This window comes from Balaenoptera borealis (genome assembly GCF_965194805.1).
Source record: "Balaenoptera borealis genome assembly, chromosome: 11".
NCBI classification, from domain to species: Eukaryota; Metazoa; Chordata; class Mammalia; order Artiodactyla; family Balaenopteridae; genus Balaenoptera; species Balaenoptera borealis.
Genome location: NC_138868.1, coordinates 2,741,868 through 2,766,148, shown reverse-complemented (window position 1 = coordinate 2,766,148; position 24,281 = coordinate 2,741,868). Strand labels below are relative to the sequence as shown.

At 50.8% G+C, this 24,281-nt stretch overlaps 1 protein-coding gene across 1 annotated transcript in view; it reads right to left on the bottom strand.

Annotated features, from left to right (window-relative positions):
• Window positions 1-23,744, bottom strand: part of SHANK2 (SH3 and multiple ankyrin repeat domains 2) — a 478,101-nt gene extending 454,357 nt beyond the window's left edge. The window contains exons 1-2 of the mRNA XM_082342199.1: window positions 22,286-23,744; window positions 7,877-8,155 (exon numbers count right to left, since the gene is read on the bottom strand). The gene's annotated coding sequence lies outside the window, so the exon portion shown is untranslated. The remainder of the gene's footprint in view (window positions 1-7,876; window positions 8,156-22,285) is intronic.
• Window positions 23,745-24,281: the final 537 nt, after the last annotated feature.

Here is a 24,281-nt window from a genome sequence, read left to right as displayed (position 1 = left end):
AATGTTTAAAGAATGAACATCAATTCTACACAATATCTTCCAGAAAATAGAATCCAATCCATTTTGCAGAACAAATATGACCCTGATACTAAAACCATACAAAGAGAGTACAAAAAAGAAAACCACAGGTGAATATCTCTCATAAATATAGACATAAAAAATCCTTAATAAAATATTATCACAGAATTAAGCATTATATGAAAAGAATTATATATCATGACAAGTAGAGTTTATTTCTGGAATGCTAGGCTGGTTCAATATTTTTTTAAAAAATCAATTTATAGGGACTTCCCTGGTGGTTCAGTGGTTAAGAATCCACCTTCCAATGCAGGGGACGCAGGTTCAATCCCTGGTCGGGGAACTAAGATCCCACATGCTGCGGGGCAACTAAGCCCACGTGCTGCAACTACTGGGCCCGTGCACTCTAGAGCCCACGCACCGCAACAAAAGACCCCACGTGCCACAACAAAGATCCCGTGTGCCGCAAATAAGACACGATGCAGCCACATACATACGTACATAAATATTTTTTAAATAAATAGGGGCTTCCCTGGTGGCGCAGTGGTTGAGAATCTGCCTGCTAATGCAGGGGACACGGGTTCGAGTCCTGGTCTGGGAAGATCCCACATGCCGCGGAGCAACTAGGCCCGTGAGCCACAACTACTGAGCCTGCGCGTCTGGAGCCTGTGCTCCGCAACAAGAGAGGCCGCGATAGTGAGAGGCTCGCGCACCGCGATGAAGAGTGGCCCCCGCTTGCCACAACTAGAGAAAGCCCTCTCACAGAAACAAAGACCCAACAGAGCCAAAAGTAAATAAATAAATAAATTCAAAAAAAAAAGTAACAAATGTTCAAGTACAATTGGTGTCTTTAAAAAAATAATAATAAATAAAATAAATAAATTTTAAAAATAAAAAAATAAAAATAAATTTATGTAATACACTATACCAACAGGCTAAAGAAGGAAAATCACACGGTCATAGCAATCAACGCAGAGAAAGTATTTGACAAAATTCAACATCCATCTGTGACAACATCTCTCCCAAAAATAGAAAGAGGGGAAATTCTTCAACTTGATCAAGAGCATCTGCAAAACTTCATCTCATCAGCTAACATTATTCCAAACAGGGAAAGACTAAATGCTTTCCTTTTGTAATGAGGAACATGGCAAGGATGTCTGCTCTCATCATTCTCATTCAACATAGGGGTAGATGTTCTAGCTAGTACAAAAGGCAAGAAAAGGAAATAAAAAGCATACAGATTGGGAAGATAGAAATAAAACTGTCCCCATTTGCAGATGACGTGATTGTAGAAAATCCCAAGGAATCGCCAGAACAACACCTCCTAGAAATAATACATGAGTTGTGAACAAGGTCACAAGATACACGATTGACATATAAAAGTCAACTGTATCCCCATATACTAGCAATGAACATGTGGACACCAAAATTTATAATCCAATACCGTTTACAATTGCTCAAAAAAATAAAATACTTAGGTGTGAATCTAACAAAACACGTACAAGACTTGTACCCTGAAGTCTACACGAACCAGTGAAAGAAATCAAAGAACATCTAAAGAAGTGGAGAGACATACCCTGTTCATGGAACACAGTCAAGATGTCAACTCTTCCCAAATGGGAAGAGTTGGGTGGAACACAATCCCAGCAAGATTTTTTTTTTGTAGATATAGACAATATTATTCTGAAATTAACATGGGAAAGCAAAGGAACCAGAAAAACTAAAACAAATTTGGAAAAGAATAAAGTGAGAGCAATCAGTTTACCCAATTTCAAGATGTACACGGCCAGAGTAATCAAGGCCGTGTGGTTATGGAGGACAGACAGGGACACAGATCAACAGAACTCAACAGAGAGCCCAGAAATAGACCCACACAAATACACACAGCTGATTTTTTTATAAGTTTATTTATATTTGTATTTATTTATTTTTGGCAGCCTTGGGTCTTTGCTGCTGCCCGCGTGCTTTCTCTAGTTGCAGCAAGCGGGGGCTACTCTTCTTTGCAGTGCATGGGCTTCTCATTGCAGTGGCTTCTCTTGTTGCAGAGCACGGGCTCTAGGCACACGGGCTTCAGTAGTTGTGGCTCGCAGGCTCAGTAGTTGTGACTCACGGGCTCTAGAGTGCAGGCTCAGTAGTTGTGGCGCACGGGCTTAGTTGCTCCGCGACATGTGGGATCTTCCCGGACCAGGGATCGAACCTGTGTCCCCTGCATTGACAGGCGGGTTCTTAACCCCTGCACCACCAGGGACGTCCCCCAATTGATTTTTGACAAAGGCATAAAAGCAACTCAATGGAGGAAGGATGGCCCCCTTCAACAAAGGGCCTTGGAGCAACTGGACACTGATAGACAAAACAATGGCCATCAACGTGAGCCTTACACAGTGACCCAGCAATCCCTCTCCTGGGCATATATCCATACAAAACTCTAATTCAAAAAGACACATGCACCCCAATGTTCATTGCAGCATTATTTACAATAGCCAGGACATGTCCATCAACAGACGAATGGATAAAGATGTGGTACATATATACAATGGAATATTACTCAGCCATAAAAAAGAATGAAATAATGCCATCTGCAGCAACATGCATGGACCTAGAGATTATCATACTAAGTGAAGTAAGTCAAAGACAAATATCATATGATATCACTTACATGTGGAATCTAAAATATGACACAAATGAACATATCTACGAAACAGAAACAGACTCACAGACATAGGAAACAAACTATGGTTACCAAAGGGGGAAGGGGTGGGGGAAGAGATAAATTAGGAGTTTAGGATTAACAGATACACTACTATATAGAAAATAGATAAACAACGAAGGCATACTGTATAATGCAGAAAACTGTATTCAATATTTTGTAATAACCTATAATGGAAAAGGATCTGAAAAAGAATAGATAAATATCTATATATGTATAACTAAATCACTTTGCTGTATACCTGAAACTAACAGAACACTGTAAATCAACCATACTTCAATTTTTTAAAAATCAACTCAAAACGGATCATGGACTTAAATGGAAAGTGTAAAACTATAAAACTTTGGAAAAAAACTCCTCATAGGAGAAAATCTTCAGGATCTAGGGTTAGGAACGCCAAAAGGATGCCAAAAGTACAATCCACACACAGAAAAAAAATCAATAAATTGGATCTCATCAAAATTAAAACCTTCTGTTCTGTGAAGAAGAAGATAAAAATACAAATCACAGACTGGGAGAAAATGTTTGCAAACCACACGTCTAACAGAGGACTCATGTTCAGAATATAAAAACTCTCAAAACTTAACAGGATAAAAACCAAACCATCCAATTAAAACAGGGACAAGAGACATTTTACAAAGGAGGATAGGTAGATGGCAAAAGAGCACATGAAAAGATGTTCAAAACATCATTAGCCACTAAAGCAATGCAAATCAACACCTCAGGGACATATCCCCACACCAGAGTGGCTAAAGTAGAAAACAGTAAAATTCTGGTGAGAAAATGGGCAAACTCTCACATTACTGGTGGGAATACAAAATGGGACAGCCATGTAGGAAAACAGTGTAGCTGTTTCTTAAAAATCTAAACACGCAACTACCATACCACCCGGAAATTGCACCCGTGGGCATTTATCCCAGAGGAATGAAGGCTCACGTTCACACAAAAACCTGAAAGCTAATGTTTATAGCAGCTTTATTCGTAACAACCCCAAACCGCAAACAACCCAAGTGCCCCTCCAAGGGTGACGGGTTAGACAAACTGACGCATACACACCATGGAATCCTACTCTGCATAAGAAAGCAGGGACCATGGATACGCAACAATCTCTACAGAGTTTTGATGACAGAGAGGGAAGCCAACACCAGAAAGTCACTTACTGCATGATTCCACTTCTATATAATTACTGAAATAACAAAATTATAAAGATGGAAGGCAGATTAGTGGTTGCCAGGGGTTGAAAAGCAAGTGAAGTAGGAGGGAGTCTGTGGGGCTATAAAAGGGCAGCATGAGGGATCCTGGTGCTGATGGAAATACTTGTATCTTGACCGTGTCACTGTCAACGTCCCTGTGTTGAGATGTTGTACATTTAGTTCTGCAAGATACTAGTCATGGGGCAAACTGGGTAGAGGGTACAGGGGATAGCTCTGTATCATTTCTTAGAATTGCAATTCTTTTAAAAATAAAGAGTTTCCTTTTATTTTAAAAAGTACCTTATGGAAAACGAAACAAATGAAAAGAGGTTACACAGAGTTGCCATGTGACCCAAGACGCATGATTCTACTCCGAGGCGTATACCTAAAACAGATAAAAACATATGTCCACACAAAAAGCTGTATCCTAATCTTCATAGCAGCCCTCTTCCTAATAGCCAAAAAGTGGAAGTAACCTCAATGTCCACCAACTGATGACTAGATAAATAAAATATGGTCCATCCGTACAATGGAATCTTATTCAGCCACAAAAAGACACGATGCACTGACACATGCTACCACGTGGATGAACCCTGAAAGCATCATGCTAAGTGAAAGAAGGCAGACACAAAAGGATCTCACCTTGTATGGTTCTATTTACATAAACTGCTCCAAATAGGCACATCCACAGAGACAGAAAGCAGATGAGGGGTTGCCGGGGTCCGGGAAGAGGAGGGGGGATGGGAGGGGGGAGCCACTGCTAATGGGTATGGGGTTTGTTTTGGGGGGAACCAGAATGTCCCAAAATTGATTGTGGTGATGGCTGTACAATCCATGAATATACTAAAAATACACTGCAGTATACACTTTAAATGTGCGGATCGCATGGTATGTGAAATATACTTCAAATTGTTGAAAAAAGCAAGCAGTGACTGGGTTCTAGGAAATTTTAAAAGCACCCACTTAAGAGTGATCTTCCCTGTCGCCCATGGAGAATCACTAAATTATTGAACTATTTTAAAATGTTAGCCGTCAGCGTTCTGCAGCTATTTTTAGCAGCGCCCATCCCATCATTCCTACGGAGATGGAAATCGTAACTGTGAAGCGTTCTGAAACAGCTCTGTAACCCCCAGGGTACGCCCCAGGCACAGAGTAGCCCCGGTGTCCTGGGCTGGGAGTCAGGAGGCGCTGGCCTGTGCCCTGGACAGACCCGGCTGCCCCAGCCCCGGGGGCCCTTCTCTGGAAGACCAGGGCTCCCAGAGTCAATCTGCCTGGTCTCAGCCCCGCTCTGCGGCCATCCCCCCACCACGTGCCAGCTAATTCTGTGAAATGGGAATGCATGAAGACACCACCCTGGAGTCCTAAGGATTAACTGACCACGCACAGGTGGCTCCTCCCACGGGCACCCCCAAAACAGAGGAAATGTCACCACCTCCCTCTCATCCAGAAAGGCAGCGGGAATGGCCCCATACTGCAGGTCCTTCCCTTAGCGAGGAACCTGATTCTGCCAAAGGTGAAACAGCGGTTCCAACAAAAACTGGTACAAGAATGTTCCTAGCAGCATCATTCACAGCCGTCAAAAAGTGGAAACAGGGACTTCCCTGGGGGTCCAGTGGTAAGATTCCACGCTCCCAAGGCAGGGGACACGGGTTTGATCCCCGGTCGGGAAACTAAGATCCCGCGTAAGAAAAAAAAAAGTGGAAACAACCAAAGGTCCATCAACAGAAGAAAGGACAGACAAAATGTGCTCTATCCATACAAGGGAGTATTATTCACCCATTAAAAGGAATGAAGCACTGACACAGGCTACAATGTGGATGAACCTTAAAAACATTTTGCTCAGTGAAAGAAGCCGAGCGCAAATGACCTCATGTCGTACGATCCACTCACATGAAATGTCCAGGGCAGGCAAATCCGTAAAGACAGAAAGCAGACGGGTAGCTGCCAGGGGCTGGAAGGGACTGTTTGTGGGTATGGGGTTTCCTTTCGGGGTGACGAAAACGAAAACTTTTTGTACTAAATGCCACTGAACTGTACAGTTTTAAATGGTTGATTTTACGTTCTGTGTATTTCACCTCAATAATAAAAAAGAACCTCATTCTCGACAGCTCACAAGGGTTCAGAATCCACTTTACAGAGTGAGGGAGGAAAAAACCCTGAAAACAAGGCAAAATGCCAACACTGTCAGGGATGAGGAGGAAAGGGAAAAACTCTCTGATCCTTGGCTTCTGTCACAGCAACTTTCTGAGGCTGACCTTCCGCAGCCCTCGGGGAGCGGCGGGAACGCGTACACCGCCTCCCCACCGCGCCGTCTACACCACTGCTGAAGTCCGGGCTGGCAGGAATGTGACTTCATCTGATCTACCCATTCTCCCGATGAGAAAACCGAGGCCGAGGTCCCACAGCAGCTGAGCGGCCCAGCCAGGACCAGAGCCAGGGCCCGGCTCCCCGATCCTGCCTCTTTCTGCCTCCGGGAAATAGCTCCTCACAAAAGCAGGACCCGGTGGGAAGTCCCCGTGGCCCCTGACCTCCACGGAACGAACGCTCTTAACTCTCCTCTGCCCCGGCTCCATTACCAGAGAAGGCAGAAGTGCAGGTGGGAGTGAGCTTAGTAACAGCTCTCGTGTAAAATTACTCAGGAACAAAGTTAAAATATTAATTACACCCTCCAGCTGAACCACAGAGCCCGTGACCCCTAAAAGCGTGAAACCCCAGCTGGCCGCTCCGCTGGTGCGCACGATGATGGGTGATGATGATGGCCAGCACCTGGGGCGGGGGGGAAATAGATGCAGACGGGGCTGCGCCAAACCCACACGGGGCGCGCGCCTCCCCGGACCTTCTGCCTGGGGAAGTCCTCTCCCAGTGACCCTAGACTTGGCCATTACGCTCGCTTCAACCAAACGGGCCAGAGCAAAGGGATGCATTCTCGCCGTTCTTGGAAGCCCTGCAGCTACCACCCAGTGACCAAGCCAGGCTGGCCTGCGGCGGGGTGAGAGATGGATGATGCAATTACCCTCCGACCCCTGCCAACGACCAGCCCACCCGGGAGGCGTGAGTGAGGCCTGCCCACCAGCTGACCACAGGTGAACTCAGGGGCCACAAGAACCAACCGAGTCCTGCTCAGATGGTCCACTTTCCAAATTGTGAGATAAATAAACCAGGGGTCGGCAAATTATTGCCTGCGGGCCAAAGTCAGCCCACAGCGTGTTTCTCTAAATAACGTTTCATTGGGGCTCAGCCGTGGCCATTCACTTGACTGCTCTTGCTTTGTAGAGAGACTGTACAGCAAAAAGCATGAAACGTTTACTCTCTGGCCCTGAAATAAACAGTGGTCCTTTTACCCGAAGTTTTGGAGTGTTTTGTTCTGCAGGTTGTTAGCTGACACAACCTCCATCTAATTGTTACTGATTAGGTGGGTGTTACCATCCCCCACAGCTGAGGATCAGGCTATGCCCGAGGCCACACAGGTGGTCCACGCAGGCGGCACCCGCAAAGCGGAACTGAACTCTGGTTTGTCCGACACCGAAGGCCCCGTCATCGTGCAGGCTTTTCAGAAAGCGCTCCTAACTGGATGACTAACTTAATAAATATTCCACCCCGACCTCCCAGGTCCTCTCCTCCCTCTTCAATAAAAGATGGCAGGATAAAATTTCAAATGAACAAGAGCACATCCGTGTCAGGAACATCACCTGAGAGCCAAGAAGGTCCACTCGAAACAGCACCTTCCGCCCCCCGGCCCAGCCACCTGGAGCTCCTGCGGGGCAGGAGTGGGTGGGGGAGTGCCCCTCGCTGAGAAACGCTCCGTGGGAACTCTCCGGATGCACCAGGGAGCGGAGGAGCTCAGGTGGGCCCCCAAGGCTACCGATGACCCCTGCAGGGGCAACAGGTACCCTGGAGGACTGCCGGGTCCCCCCGACCCCCGTCATCCGGAGCCCCTACACAAACCAGGTGCACTTACAGCTCAGGCCAGAGGCTCTGCAGAGACCAGACGGGGCGGGAATCCACGGCAGGGGCTGAACAGCCAGTCCCAACAGGACAGGGGAAGCGAGTTGGCGGACTCCAACCTGCCCGTGACGCGGGTCCAATCCGAACAGACCAAGTACACACAGGTGCTGCCGATAATGATGATGAGCGCAGCTCACGGTACACCAAGGCCCGTCAGAGTGAGACGGGCGGGAACCCGGGACCCTTGGCTGCAGTGCTGCCGTGCTGGCACCCGGACAAACGTCTCCTCCGGCTACAAAATACAAAGAAACTATAAGGGACTAAAAATAACTGCATGCGTGTGCAGTTGGGGCATATTCTGGACAACAAGATACAAACAGACCAAAAAGCCCAATTGCCGCTTCTGAAGAGCCTGGAGCAAAAGCAGGGTCCAGCGCATGCCCGCTGCACAGAACACCACCAAGGGGGAGGGCAGACCACCTAAGCCACCCCTCCAGCCCGACCCCTGGACACACCCCTACCCGCCCCCCTTATAAAGAACCAGCTTGCCTCCCATCTCCGCAAGTGAGCAAGCAAGGGAAGCTGTTACTTGTTTTCGCTCCCCCCTGCTACAGCAGGGGGCCCAGTAAAGCCTTGCTTGAATTTCTTGTCTGGCCTCTGATGAATTTCTGTTGATTAAGGAGGCCAAGAACCCTGGTCGGTAACAACAGTCTCGACTTTATGTAAATGATCTCATTTAATGCTCAAGGCCACTGGAGAGGTGTTATTACCCCATTTTCAGGATGAGAAAACTGAGGCCCAGAGAGGTCAGCTGGCTCACCCAAGGACACACAGCAGTCACGTGGCAGAGCTCAGGCACCACCTACTTGGAGGACACACAAGCATGCACCAAGGGTCGTCCAAACACTCCCCAAAGCTGCAAAGATTCTGGGGCAAGAGCAGAGAGGTAAAACAACTGCAGCCCTGCCCCATCCTGGCCAGCGCTATACTCCCCATCTGGCCAGAATCCTCCGGGCCAAACACCCCGGACTACGGCCTTGAAGACAGATGCTCTGGAACACTGCACACACTCATCCCCGCCAGGACAAAGGCACCGCCCAGGTTCAGAGGCACATTTGAGAAGCTGACCCCGCCTTCATCCCCCTCCCCCCTCCCAGAGGTCGGGGGAGGGGGTTATCCAAACTGAGTTACAGGGGCAGATTTCGTAGTAAGTGGTCAGTAAAGGCCACTGGGCACCAGAATGGACAGACACACGGGGAGAGAAGCTGGACAAAATCCTCACATCCCTCCAGCTCTGAGACTGGCCTGGTCAGAGCACAAAGGCACCTGCTGGGCTCAAAACCCCAGTCAATGCACCTCTCTGGGCCTCAGTTTCCCCTTCTGTAAAATGGACATAAAAATACTTCCTCCCAGGGATGGATAGTGAAGATGCCACGAGACCACAGGCATGAAAGTGCCTGGCACCGGTAGGCAATGAAACGTATTCTGACAAAGTCTGGCAATGAAATGCAAATAATAATAACAATTAATCAAGCTACCCACAAAGATATAGGTAACTATTATTTTATTTTTCTTATTTTATCTTATTTTATTTTATGTGATGGCATTGTTAATAGGAAATATTTAACAGGAGTTTATTTATTATGATGTAATTAAGTAAGCCTGGTAAAGAAATCATTTTCTCACAACATGGGGCATCATGGAGCTGGCTGGATGGTCTGTTACCTCGGAGGTATTTCCTGTCTTCTGGGAAAGCACCAACCCCACCACAGGCCACTGACCCCACAGCCAAGCACATGTTACATTCTGCTGGGGAATCTGCCGGGTGTCACAGGTGACTGCACAACCCGACAGCCTTAGGACCACGTGGACACCCCAGCGGGGACCAGAAAACTGCCCATATTGTCTAGGGGCAGCAATGAATGTTCAATAATAATAATATTATGCCCAGACACCTCCAGTAAGAATCCAGCTTTTTTGGAGAATAAACCCCAGAAGCTATTTCACTGGGCCTGGTCTGGGTAGAGAGTCTACACCAACCCACAGTGGCCTCGGGGTTTGGGGGAAGCTGCCCGGCCCTGGGGACCTGGGGTCCAACAGGAAACCTACTGGGACCTGGCCAGGTCCCTTCTCCTTCCTGAGGCCCAGTGTTCTCCCAAAAGCTGGACCTGGGCCCCCCAGCACGAACATTCTAGAACCCGGATCAATCCTAAATTAGCTCTGGGGTCCCCTCCCACCCCAGTCTCTCTGAGAGGTGGGCCTGAGCTCCACCCTGGGGTAGAAGGCTGAGATGATAGAGAGGTTCTCACCTCTCTCCCTTTTCCTCCAGTGAAGATTCTTGGCTGCTAAACCCAGGAAGCACGTCTGCAGGAAGGGGGTTCCATCTGAGAACAAGACAGTGGGGCGACAAGGCAGAAGCAGGAGGGACTGGGGGGGGCGGGACAGGGGACAAGAAATAAGGAAGCCGATCCCAGCCCCCAGTATTATTACCCCATTTTCAGGATGAGAAAACTGAGGCCCAGAGAGGTCAGCTGGCTCGCCCAAGGACACACAGCAGTCATGTGGCAGAGCTCAGGCACCACCTACTTGGAGGACACACAAGCATGCACCAAGGGTCGTCCAAACACTCCCCAAAGCTGCAAAGATTCTGGGGCAAGGGCTGCTACAAACCCCTGCTGGCAGCAATAGAATTCAAGCCACAAATGTAATTTTCAATTTCCTAGTAGCCACGTTTCAAACAAGAAAAGAAAAACCCAGTTGAAATGAATACTTATATTTTATGGAACCCAATACACACAGAATAGTGTCCCTTCAACTTGTGGCACTAGCCACGTTTCAAGGGCTCGACAGCCACCTGTGGCTAGTGCCACCACATTGAATGTACGGAAGTGCTCAGTGGTGGCCTGGGTCCCTCGTCAAGGAAGCATCTGTCAGGTCGCTGAAGATAAGACACCGGCTCAGCGCTTTGGCGTCACCCTGGTCTGGCTGAGCCCCTGGGTCCGGCATGTCTGAGCCTGACCCGCCCTGCCACGTGCTGGTGGGGAGCCCTGAGCTGACCCACCCCTCTGAACTGGCTCCTTTTCTCAACCACAGAATGGAATAATTTGCAACGTGGCTGTTTGCGGTCTAAAGGAGATCATACTGCCAAGTCTCAAAGCTCCTTTGAAAGGGATTGTAAACACACATGGTGGACTTAGAGCCAGATCGATAGAAAACCAATCCCCAGATGAGCTTGGGAGCTGGGTCTGTGACAGAGGGGGAGGGGCAAAGCCAGCAGGGGTGGGGGCAGGTCCTCCTGTGCTGAAAAAGACAAATCAGATCCCAGCCTGACACAAGGGCCAACTCCCGATGGCATAAAAATAATAAACGAATATAAAGCAAGCCATTAAAGTTATTAGAAGAGAATACAGGAGAACGTCTCATGACAACAGGGTAGGGATGACTCGGAACAGAGAAACCCTAAGACACCGGAAGGCACCAGGTAGTGAATGAGTGAGGTCTTGCAGAAGGGCATCCCCTCCCTGCTTCTCTCTCTGCCCCGACACCTTCCTTGGTCCTGCCCGAGACCTGGATGAACCCACAAAGGTGAGACCCAGTTCCCAGGTCTTTCCTCCTTGCGAGATGGGAACACAGGATATGGGAGGAATCGTGCTCCAACATACGGAGTCATTCCTGCTTTGTGGAGAGATTCAAGAAGAAAGATGGGCCTCTTTCTATGGGAAAGCAGCCTGGGTGAGGCGAGTGGGTGGGAGAGGTTCAGCTCTGCAATCCCAAGACCAGATGGGCCTTGGGCTGGTCACCGCTTCAAAACGTGCTTTCTGAAAGGAGGGGCTTGAATACCCACATTCATGGCAGCAGCATTCACGACAGCCAAAAGGTGGAGGCAACCGAGTGTCCACGGACAGATGAAAAGATACACAAAATGTGGTCCATCCGCACAATGGAAGATTACTGAGCCTTAAAAAGGAAGGAAATTCAGACACAGGCTACAACATGGATGAAACTTGAGGACATGATGTTCAGTGAAATAAGCCAGACACGAAAGGATAAATAATGTGTGATTTCATTCATATGAGGACCTACAGTCATCAAATTGATAGAGACAGACAGTAGGATGGTGGGGACCGGGGCTGGGGGAGGGGGATGGGGAGTGAGTGCCGAATGGGATGGGGCAGAGCGTCAGTTTGGGAAGACGGAAAGTTCTAGAGATGGATGGAGGTGAGGGTTGCATAACAATGTGAATGTGTAATGCCACTAAGCTGTACAGTTAAAGTGGTTAAGATGGTAAACTGCATGTTACATATATCTTAGCACAGCTTAAAACACATTAAGTGCAACTAAGTGTTTTCACATCAATTTCCATCAAATTCTTCACTTCTCATTTACTACTTCCCTCCCCTCCTTCAAGTCTTTGCTCAAGTGCCAGCTTCTCAGGGAGGCCCACCCTGGCCACCTCTCCCCCCCAGCCCCCTAACCAAGCTCTCCTTCCCTCCTGGACCACAGAAGGAAGGAAATAACAAAAGTGAGGGTGAAAATTAATGAAAAAGAACATAGAAAAATAGAGAAAAATCAATGAGACCATAAGTTGGTTCTCTAAAAAGGTCAATAAAATTGACAAACTTTTCACTGGAATGATCAGGAAAAAAAAGGGGGAAATACTCAAATCACCAAACTCAGAAATGAAGGGGAGACACTTAGCAGCCTCACAGGAACAAAAGAGAGGATGAGGAAATGCTATGAACAACTGCGTGACAATAGATTAGACGGTTTGAGGAAATAGATTTCAGTGAGATGCAAACCAACCACCGTGATTCAAGAAGAAACAGAAGATCTGGACATACCCAGACCAAGTAGGGAGCGAGTTAACAAATTCAAAACTTCACAGAAAGACAATCTCAGGCCCAGGGGGCCTCACTGGTGAATTCTACCAAACATTTAAAGAAGAATTAGTATCTCAGAAAGATACATGCACCCCTACGTTCATAGCAGCACTATTCACAGTAGCCAAGATATGGATGAGCACCTACATGTCCATCGACGGATGAATGGATAAAGAAGATGTAGTACGTATATACAATGGAATACTACTCAGCCATGAAAAAGAATGAAATAATGCCATTTGCATTTGGCATGGACCTAGAGATGATCATACTAAGTGAAGTAAGTCAGACAAATACCATATGATATCACTTATATGTGGAATCCAAAATATGACACAAATGAACTTATCTATGAAACAGAAACAGACTCACAGACATAGAGAACAGACTTGTGGTTGCCAAGGGGGAAGCTAGGTGGGAGAGGGATGGATTGGGAGTTTGGGGTTAGCAGATGTAAACTATTATATACAGAATGGATAAACAACAAGGTCCTACTGTATAGCACAAGGAACTATATTCAATATCCTGTGATAAACTCTAATGGAAAAGAATATTTAAAAAGAAGAATGTATGTATATGGATAACTGAATCACTTTGCTGTACGGTAGAAATTAACACAACATTGTAAATCAACTATACTTCAATTTAAAAAAGAATTAATATGAATTCATCACAAACTTTTCCAAAAAATAGAACACTTCCCAACAATTTTTTGAGGCCGATATTACCATGATACCATCCCAAGAAAACTACAGACCCATAGCTCTTATGCACATACACACAAAAAGCTCAGCAAAATACTAGAAAACTGAATCCAGCAGCATATAAAAGGGATTATAAACCATGACTAAGTGGGATTTATCCCAAGAATGCAAAATTGGCTTCACATCGAAAAATCATTTAATGTAAGACACCGAATTAATAGAATAAAGGACCAAAAGCAGCTTATCATCTCAAGAGATGCAGAAAAAGCACTTGACAAAATCCAGCGGCCCTTCAAGATATAAACACTCAACAAAGAAAACATGAGAACTTCTTGAACCTGATAAAGGGCAGCCGCAAGAAACCCACCGCTAACATCACAACTAATGGTGAACGGCTGGATGCTTCCCCCGAGATCAGGAACCAGACACGGATGCACTTTCTCACCATTTCTATTCAACGTTGTACTGACGGTTCTAGCCAGGGCAATTAGGCACGAAACAGAAGCATCCAGATTGGAAAGGAAGAAGTATGGAAAGTTCTCTCCTCCCTCCCGGTGGCTGCCCTGGTCCCCCCACCCCACCTCTGTCCACCGGTCCCTCTGCATGTGGACCCCCTCCCCGGTAGCAGAAAACAGCCTTCTTGCTTTACAATGTTACCATGGCTCCCCAACTGTCACTGCCACACTATTTAGCTTCTGGTGATATCACACATACAAGTTACACCCCTAAGAGCAAAGTGCCAGCTGTGGATCAAACCAGCTCCGGCCTGGCTGAGCCCACATCCCACCACCCTAGACTCTGCCACCAGTGGGCCTGTCCCATGGGGTGGGGACCACCTGATGACCTTCTGGGGTCCCCAACTAAACTTCACAGATGCATCCTGAATGATAAGAAAAGGGACATGTGTTAGAAACATCCACCCGACTACAGGGCAAAGCCAGCTTTCAGACCCACACCCTGTCCGTGTTGCCAGTCCCACGCTTCTTCAGGTGGTTCTCAATGTATGATCCAGGGAACCCTGGGGAGGGGCGGTTCCCCAAAGCCCTTTGAGGGGGTCTATGAAGTCAAACCATTTTCATAATAACACTAAGACGTTAGTTGTTATTTCACTCTCACCCTCTCCCAAGTGTACTTCAGAGTTTTCCAGAAGCTACACAACATGTGATGTTGCAACAGACTAAATGCAGAAGCAGATACAAAAATCCAGCCATCTTCTGTTAAACCAGACAGTAAAGAGATTTTGCAAAAACGTAAATTGCCACACTCTTCATTTTTTCTTGTTTTGAAAAATAGCTATTTTTCATAAAAATATTTTATTTACAATAACACATGTAGGTTTAGTATTGTCATTTTTAAATGCATTACTAACTAAATATGTTTAAATTCTCTTTTTAAACTTCTAACAGGATAGATATCAGGAGATACAACGCACATAAACAAAAAGCTCTCTGGGGTCCTTAAAAACTCTTCAAAGAGGGGAGTGGGGTCCTTAGACCAAAAGTTTGAGAAGCCCTGTGCTACCCCGGCCCACTCGTCCTGAAAGGAGCAGAAAGGTCAGCTTGGGCTTCACCCCTGAGATGACACAGAGGAGGGGACAGGACACGTCCCTAATTCTGCACCTTGGAGTGGACGTCTGCCTGGCGTAGGGTTCTGGTAGTCAGGTCAGCTCCCTCTGCCTTGGTTTCCTCCCCGGAGAACAAGCACGAGGATACAAGTGCCCATCTCTCGGGTCTGCGGTGGGGATGGAGTGCGTCTGCACGTGGAGCCTGGCACAGCTCACACACTCGCTGTTACCCTGATTTTCACAATGTAAAGTCATCGAGGTGGTCCACCGAGGGAGAGAGACGGACGGAAGGACAACTCTGGGAGCCCGTTCAGCCCCACAGTGACAGTGACAGTCCTGGGTCCCCCAATATACCCCTGACCCTGGTCCGAGTGGGTGTCCCTCCCCCACGACCCAAAGGACCTCACCAGAAAGAGAAACAGATCAAGAGGCAGAGCAGAATCCTGCAGACTCAGCAAAGACACCCCCGCTGTCCCTCACCGGCCTGGGACATCCCCAGAAGGGACCCCGAAGAATCAAAACACACCAACACCAGGCGGCCTAATCCCACATATTTCTGGACCATTTCACTGCAGGAAAGCCAAGAAGCCTTGAAACTCTTGGGAACCAAGAGTGTGCCATTCACCACCCCGTGTTTGGAGAATCATTAAGCTCACACGCCAGGCTCGCCACGACCGTCTTCAGGAATTCCACCCCCAGCTTTAACCGCAGCTGATTTTTTCCCCACCCTCCCGTCCCAGCGCGCCAGCTTTGTAAACATCCCAGCGGTAATCTTGGTGGATGTAAATTCACGTGCCACCTGCCGCAAACCGACATCCCGGATGTGGGTGGCAGGGAGCGGCCAGGCCTGAGTGCAGCTACCAGGCTGGCCCGGGTCTGAACCCTCAGGGTGAGGCCAAGAAAGAACAGGCCAGTGGCCTGACTGGTTTCGTGACTTCTGGAAGCTGAATACACATGTGGGAGGGGAAGTCTGGAACCACTGATGCTGTCCAGATCCAAGGAGAGGGCTACTCCTAACCGGTGCCCCTCCGGAACCCTGGGATACAGAGAAACGAGACCTGGTCCTTTCCCGGGGACCTGCCTGCCTGGTGATGGCGGCTACAGGCAAATCCCTATCGTTTGCCACACCCCGCCCCAGATGATGGGGGGTGGTCAGGAAAAATCCCGGACAGGAGCTGCTGTGCCATGTGCTTTTCGGGGTGCAATCAAGCGGGCAGAAGTGCCTCCTCCGCCCCCCACCCAGCCTTCCTCGCCCCCGGGGCAGGGATCCCAGGCTGAATTTTCAGGAAGGTTCAAAGGCTCATTTCCCTCCTCCAGGCCGGCTTTCAGCTCTGCTCAGGATGTGTGACCCTCTCCTTGTGCCCCAAGCCTCCTGGGACCCAATCTGGCAGGACACAGACCCCACTGCTCCATCCTGCCCTTTCTCAGGCTCAAGCCACACCATGGGCCCATCAGAGCCCCTGGGAAAGGGTCCTGGCGGTCCAGGCTCCTGGCCAGGATGATGGGCCCCGTTTCTCACTTCTCCTGTGCAGCCCTGGGAGGAACCCTGAGTGTTGACAGTCTGGGGCAGGACACCCCCATCCACAGGGCCTGGCCCATGTAGCCCATCCTGTGTCACTCTGTCACCTAGGTGTCACCCCTGTCCCCGGGGGGGAAATCACCTGCCGGAACACTGAGGGCGGGGCTGAGTTCTTGCCCATTTCCCTCTCCTCCCCTTCAGGGGGCTCCAAACTGGGGTGTGTGGACCCTTTCCAAGGGGTCCAGTCTAAAGGGAATCAGTCTTTTCTGAAATAGCTCAGTCACAGAGAGGCCTGGGGTCCCCCTCTTCCCAGCAGACCCTCCCATCTTTTACCTTTGAAAGGCCTTCCAGCCTCCTCTGAATCTTGGGGGGAGGGGACTCCCGGATACCAAACAAAGGGGGAACTTCACCTAAAGCTTTAATTTAAATACCAAAAACACCCACCGCCTGATCGCTGAGAGAGGCAGTTCCAGGAACATTTTCCTTTTTCCATTTCTAAAAATCTGTAATGTATTTATAGTGTTTGATCACAGGGCTTTCTCAATCCAGAAGTGACTTTTTAAAAAATACTTAGTGACTTGAGGTTACAGAAAATTTAAAAAATCAATGTATGCATTATTTCCCTTGCAGAGAAATATGCTCGATTGATTTAATAAAAGACCCACAAGCATAAAAGTCTATTACATCAGGATAAAACTCCTCGGGGAAGTGGGGCTATAAATCCAAGAAAGGAAAGGAGCAAACAACATCCCCTAAAGGCCCTCCAGGTATCTGTCGAGGAAAGGTGGGTGTCAAGTCACACTTTAGGCCGCAGTGGATACCGTTAAAGTTAGGGAACAGTTACTTTTCAAATGTCAATATTTACCTCACAGACCACGCTCTATATCCTCGGCAAATATTTAAACCTACGAAGCACAACTTTAAAGGCCGTCTTGAAAATGCCTGGGAAGTCTAGGGAAATGGTTCATGGAAGGATCTGGGGTGGGTATAAAGTAATGCAGGGTGCAATTCTCTCAGATTTGCTGGGTATCTGCACTTTCCATACAAAAATGTTGCAGGAAACGTGTGAGAGGACATACGGTTTTTTTAAAACAACGTTAAGGGAGTCGAGAGGCAAAAAAAAATTTGTTTGGAAGAAACCTGTCCCAGCAAGGTAGAGCCACTGTGGGTGTGCAATGATTATCCACCTGTTGGAGGCCTCCAGGTGTGCCTCCCAAATCAGGCCTTTTTAATTGAAGCAGCAGCTCAGGACTCCGGCCAACCATCTTCCTCAAAGTGCGTTCCTAGAACCCCTGACAGTGGGACCCTCTGGGGAGCTCCAGGCCTGCTTCTTGGGCCTCAAACAGAATTTCTGTGGGGTGGGCCAGAAGCCCCTCACCCGAGAGGCCCATCGTATGAAATCTGTGGCTTTGGCCTTTTCAGGAAGGACTATTGTCCTGCGTGTGCAGTGCTAGCATTTGTTTGGGATTGCAAATAACTAGGTTTGGGGAGAGAAAAGGGGCCCTACCTAACTTCTTGGCAGTTAACACTTAATGCTTTGGGTCTCTATTTGGCAGGAAGAGTTGGTAAAGTGAGTAATATACTACTTTTGGAAGATAAGCCTGGACAGTTTGAAAATGCTAAGTTTGGGCACATTATTTAACCCTGGACCTGCACCCTAGAAACCAGCAGAGCAATAAAATGTTGTTGCCCAGGTGCCCATTGACATTTAGAAGGAATTCCAGAAGACACTTGAGTGTGGGCAGGTCTGTGAAGACAGCACAGTGTTGTGACCTAGGGGGGCCCAGAGACCCTTTCAGGTTTCCTATGAGGTGAGGACTTGTCATAATGACACTAAGATATCGGCTTTTCTTCCCCATTCTCAAGTAAACCTGGATTTTCTAATGAGTGGAAAGCAGATGCCCATGAGAATCTAGATGTCTTAATAGAGAGATCCATGTCAGTTTCTAATGGATTCATGAATTATAATAAAGGTGACTGTATACATAAGAAAAAAACAAGAAAGGAAGGAAGGAAGGGAGGGAGGGAGGGAGGGGAGAAGGAAGGAAGGGGGGAGGGAGGGGGAGAGAGAGAGGGAGGAAGGGAGGGAGAAAAAGAGAGAGAAAAAGAGAAAGAAAGAGAGAAAAGAAAGAAAGAGAAAGAAAGAAAGAAAGAAAAAGAAAGAAAGAAAGAAAGAAAAGACAGAAAGAAGGAAGGAAGGGAGGAAGGAAGGAAGAAAAAGAAATCTGCAGCTTTGACATTTGGAGCTTGTGGCTTCATTCCATCCTGAGAGTCAAGGAGAGGACTCTGAAAACCTCACAAGGATAATTTTCAAACCCTGTCCCGCCCCTTCCTGCACTGGCTTCCTGCAGCCAATCACCGGGGGCCCTGCAGCTGCCCACTAAATCCCAGCAGCCCTGAAGGCTTCTGCTGCCTACCCCCCTTCCCCCCAACCCCCGGAAGTGACACATGCCTCAGCTGGCGCATCCCCAGGGCGTAACCATCAAGCCCGACACAGCTCACAATCCGGAGCCCTGGGCAGCCTCTGGGATCTGCCCCAGTATTGGGCGTGGGCTCCCCTCTCCCTTCCGTTAAAACTGCAAACCCCTTGAGTGGTGGGAAGGCCTGTGCTAGATGCATCCTTGGCCCCCAAAGACCCATCTCAGAACAACCACTGGAGCCAATGACATTAACATTTTTAGCCCCTTCAAAGCATTTCTTGAATCAGCTTTCAAAGAAAAAAAAAAAAAAAAGGCCTATCACATCAAGAAGTGTGATCAGAAACTCTGGTTTTCACTTTCTGGCTACAGTTTTTCTCACACCACAGTAACAAGAAAAATCATCTTCTAACCAGATGAATTCTCCCACTGGGTGATGCGTGCAGTGTGTCGGCTTAAGGGCTGGGCTCTCCCAAGCTACCTGGGTGCGACCCCAGCTCACCGTGCACTAGGTGTGTGGTCTGGGGCCAGTGGCTCCACTGCTGCGAGCTTCAGGCTCCTGATCTGTAAATTGGGAATAATAACCAATCGCACCTCTCTCCTTCCGGAGTTTTGAGAGACTTGGATGAGGTCGTCTATAGCAAGAGTGCAGCGCCAGGCCGGGCAGAAGGTGAGAACCTGACAGCTGCCAGAACAAGAACCAGATCATTCCCACCAGGTCCCAGGGCAATGCAGGCAAAGACACGGTCAGACACCCCAGGCCTCATACAGGTGTTTTTAGACCCCCCCCCCATCCCCTTCCTTTCCCAGACTGGGTTGGGAATGCTCTCTGTGCCCTACAGCACCCAACGGTCACCTCCATCACAGCTCGTGTCCCACCGTGCACTAACTGTCCAATCCCCCTCTTCTCCCCTCTGGCGTGGAACCTCCCGTGGTGGTCTCCTGTGGCCAGCTTCTGGCCCTCAGGTGATTATTTGTTGACTCGTTTTTACAATGCGCAGAGAAAATCCGATATAACCTAGCTCACCTCTGAATGAATGGCAGGCCCCTCATTCGGGTGGGCGGGTCAGGTGCAGTGGCCAGGGCACAAGGGTCACCCGGCCCTGCTCCGAGCCCTTCACCCCGTCAGTCCCAGGTGAGGGCTGGGGGCTCCCAAGATGAAAAAGATCAGGCATTTGTTTGGGGTGCTTTCCTCCCCACCCATCCACAAACTACCCCCTCAGTCAAAGCAGAGGATTCAATAAATTTGCCCCAGGGGTTACTTGGATGATCAAAGACCCTAAATGTTCCCTCCCTGGGGCTCAGGACAATGCAAGGCTCCAGGAGAGGCCGTAAATGTACTTTTCTCTTGGTTTTTCTGCCCACGCTCCCCTCCCCCCAGCCCAGGAGTAACTACGGACTCCAGATCCAACAGCCTGAGACCAAGCTGGGCCTTAAGTTGACAAAGCAGGAGCTGGAATCCTGGGGAAACGTGTTCAGCAGTCAGGGTCTGGGATCCACACTGAATTCATCCCCACAATTCCCTTAGCAACTCCCAAACTGAGCCCCACTTTGGAAAAGCCCCCTGTACTCACCCGAGGTGACAAGGACACCAGAACTCTATCATTTAGGACTCCAGGACATATTTAGAAATAAAGCGAGTAAGACAAAGAATTCTTTTTCTAGAAAAATCAGTTCGACTAGTGTTTTCCTGCACATTGGTTAACTCCCGCCACGTTTTTCGTATGTCAAGCTTTTTCTTCCATCCTTTTCCCCAACACCGATGAAATATAAAATGCAATGCTATCTCGGAACAACTCCATCTTCCTCCTGGTGGCATTTCTCACATCGGACCCCCTGCCAAACCCTCGACGATCCAGGCTTCTCCTAGATAGGGCCCCCTGCCCCCTGAGGCTTGGACCAAATTGGTGACTCTTAGGTGCCAGCTTGGGGGCCTTGCTCACAACCCCAAGCACTTCAAGAAAAAAAAAAAAAAAAATGAAGGAAGGAAAACCTCTGGGAAATTCACCTGAATGTGAACAGGGTTTTCTAAAGCAAATCGTACTTAGAGCCAGGAGGCAAAAAGATTCCCTCCCCAAGCCCACCCCCAAAGGGATCTAATTTGTTCAAAGCAGCCAAGTGCTGTCAACAGTGCCCACTGGGAACCACCTTTATAGGCAAAATCACTTTATTCGTAAAGGGCTCCTTTTGATTCTTGAAGAATTCCAGCCGCTTCCACTGGGGCCCAAAGAAGCACCAGCTTTCCACCCAATTCTTTCTTCTTGGAAAAGCAGAAATTCCTCAGCATAATAATGGAACCCGCTTCCTTTACAACACTGCACTCCAGGAGTTTTACATCCAGACACTTGTAAAGCAGCCTAATTCTTATGAAGACAAGGGTCTCCCTCTGGCCTCCTTAAGGACACCGTGACTTTCTGGGCAAAAATCTACGCTACCGTTTATTAACCCCCGCTTCGGGCAGCCACATCCACCTTTGCCCCCCTTAATCACTGCCGAACCCCCAGTGGGCACAAAGCTCCAGGCAGACAGATGTTCAACCCCTTTATCAAAAGGCAGCCTTGTTATCGCGGACAACTGGTTTGAAAACTCGGGTCTCCAAAAGCAGCCGCCTCCAGGGCCTCTCCTGGGCGTCCCGAAACCCCCAGGCGCGGAATCGGTGGTCACTAATTATTATTTAACGCGGACAGCGCGGCACTTGGATGGAGGCTGAACCCAGCGCCCACGTGCTCTCCCTGCGGCCGGGTCAGCAAAGCCGAGGGACAAGTCCCAAGTAGAGATCAAGGCGCCCTCAACGGAGGACTTCCGAAATTACCTCTCTGATTCTTGGAGCTTAATTTAATTAGCGGATTGACCTCATTAACGTTCGAACTTGAGTTTCAAACAAAAAGAGGCCACGAAACTATCCAATTTACCATCTCGAACTTCCACGCGGAAACCACTTTATTTTCGGAAGGCCTCTAAGGACTCCCGGGACCGTGCCCACAGCTGCCGGCCACGGGGCCCGCAGGTACCGCGGCCTGAGTTCCCACCTGGGGGCCCAAGCGCCTTCTCAGATCCGGCCGCCCGGGGTCGATTTAAAAGCTCCGCCTGAAAGCCCACTGTCACCAGCAGAGGCCTCGCCCCCTTCGGACGCCCCCAGCCCCACGGAAACACTGACCACGCCCGCGCGCCCGCCCTCCCATCCCGTGCAGTGTCTGCGCGCAAACCCGCGGGAGGCACGCCGCTGGCCCGCACCCTCCGAACACCGGCGGCGAGGTCATCCGGCCCCGGCAGCAAGGTCCACCCCTAACCCCGCACCCTCCGAACCCGGGCAGCGAGGCCCTCCGCGGGGATCGCACCTGCGCGCACAATCCAGCTGCCCCGGCTCCGGCGGCGAGCGCGCGGTTGGTGTCTCCAGGCGCCCCCGGCGCCCGGACACCCAGCGGAGGCGCCGGGGCCGCGGGCTGCGCGGGCGGAGCGATGCCCGGGCGAAAGTTGCCAGGGAAACTTGAGCAACTCGAGCCCGCCGGTGCCAGCCTCCTGCATAATTCACGGGCGGCGGCGGCGGCGGCGAGGCGAGGGGGGGGCCGCTCACCCGCACCAGCCGGGCCCCCCACCCCGGCTGAGGCGCGCGGCGGGCAGAGGCCGGGCACCTGGCGGGGGCTCTGCTCGGCCCCGGGGACCCGGGGATCCACTCGCGACCCCCGGGCCTGCGCCAGGTGCACCGGCCCCGGCCTCGCCGAGCCCGCTGCTCCAGCCGCGCGCACCTGGATGGGGGCTCTGGGCGCCGGGGCGGGGCGGGGGGAGCCGACGCAGGGTCTCCGGGGACATGGCGACCGCGGCGCCTGTCCCCGCCCCCGCGCGCCCCCTGGCGGCCCCGTGCCAGTTCCACCGCCGGGCATGCGGGCCCAGGTACCCGGGCCAGCGGGCGGCGACCTAGGGCAAGGAGATCCCAGGCAGGGGGCGGAGTAGGTCCACCTGCGTTACCTCAAGGGAAGGCGCTGGAGGTGAGAGGGTTCATGCGCGCGGGGGACAAAGGCGGTGCTCCTGCGCTCTGCCCCCAGGCCGCTTCCAAAGAATTTTAAACCGACCCCTAGTCCTGAAGGAAGACGGCGGGGCGGGGGGGTCTCTACAGAGAAGCGACCCCACCAGGACGCGAAGAACCCTTTCCCCAACCCCACATCCTCAGCCTCTATGCGCCCGGGACTGCGCGGACCCGCTGACTCCTGGAATCCAGACGCACCCAAAACGCAGCCGGTGAGGCCACCTCCTGTCTTTCCCGGCCGCATGGGGTGCCCCCGCCACCCCCGCCCCGCACGCGAAGCTCACCGAGCCCCCCGCCGCCGCCTCACCTGGCTCGGGGCGCAGCTCAGAGAGTCCGGGCCGGTCAGAGCCGCCAGGGAAGGGCTGGCGTCCGCGTGCACCTGGCTCGACCGGGGGGACCCGAGCGACGCCGCGCCCAGCCCGGCCGAAGCGCGGGAGCCGCCGCCGCCGCCGCTCAGGTGTCCGGGTAGGGGGTGGGGACGCCGCGGCCCCGCCCCGCTCTGCAGCCGGGCCGGGGGCTCCCGGCAGGGGCAGCTGGGCCGTCCCTCCCCTCGGCCGGGCGCGGATGGTTGGGACCGGCAAGGCTGGGGGAGGGGTCCCCTTTCCGCCAAAGGGCGCGCGCGGCCGGGGACTCACGTGCGCCCCCCGCCCCGGATCTCCCCGCACCCCGCGGAGGCCGGTCAACCCCTCCCCACCCGGCCCCGGCCGGCTCCCGCCCGCCGAGCCGACCGGCGCGCTGCATGCGGGGTCTGTTGCAGCCGCCCGGGGCCGCCCCGCCCGCCGCCCCGCCCCGCCCCGCCCCGGGCTGCGTGGCTCGCCGGCCGCACAACCGGTGAAACCCAGCGGACCTTAAAGTCCCTGAATTTTGCAAAGCCCGGTTCCTTCCGCGCAGCCGGCTCCCGCCCCAGAGTGTTTTATATTCACAGGATTCGGAGATACAGAGGCCGATTGCCCATCTGAAGGTTTGCAGAGCAGATGAAAACTTTGTGCCTCGGTATTGCGCCGCCATCAGCCTCCTGGGCCACCTTGCACCTGGATGGGCGCTTCGTCCAGGGCGTGCAGACGCGTGTCTCGGCCAGCGGCCCTCCCAGCCGGGAAAAGCTTTAGCGAGTGGAGGAATTAAAACCAACCGCTCAGGTGAAAACTGAAGTCGAAAAGGCACCCTCTGGAGACGCCCGGAAATCCTGTTGTTATCCAGGACTCCGGGATCGCTAGGTTTGCCAAAACCCAAAGCGGGGCGGGGTGTCCTGAGCCTCAGGCCCCCAGCACCGAGCTGGGACGGTGGCTTTACGCCTCCCAACCTGAGGTTCG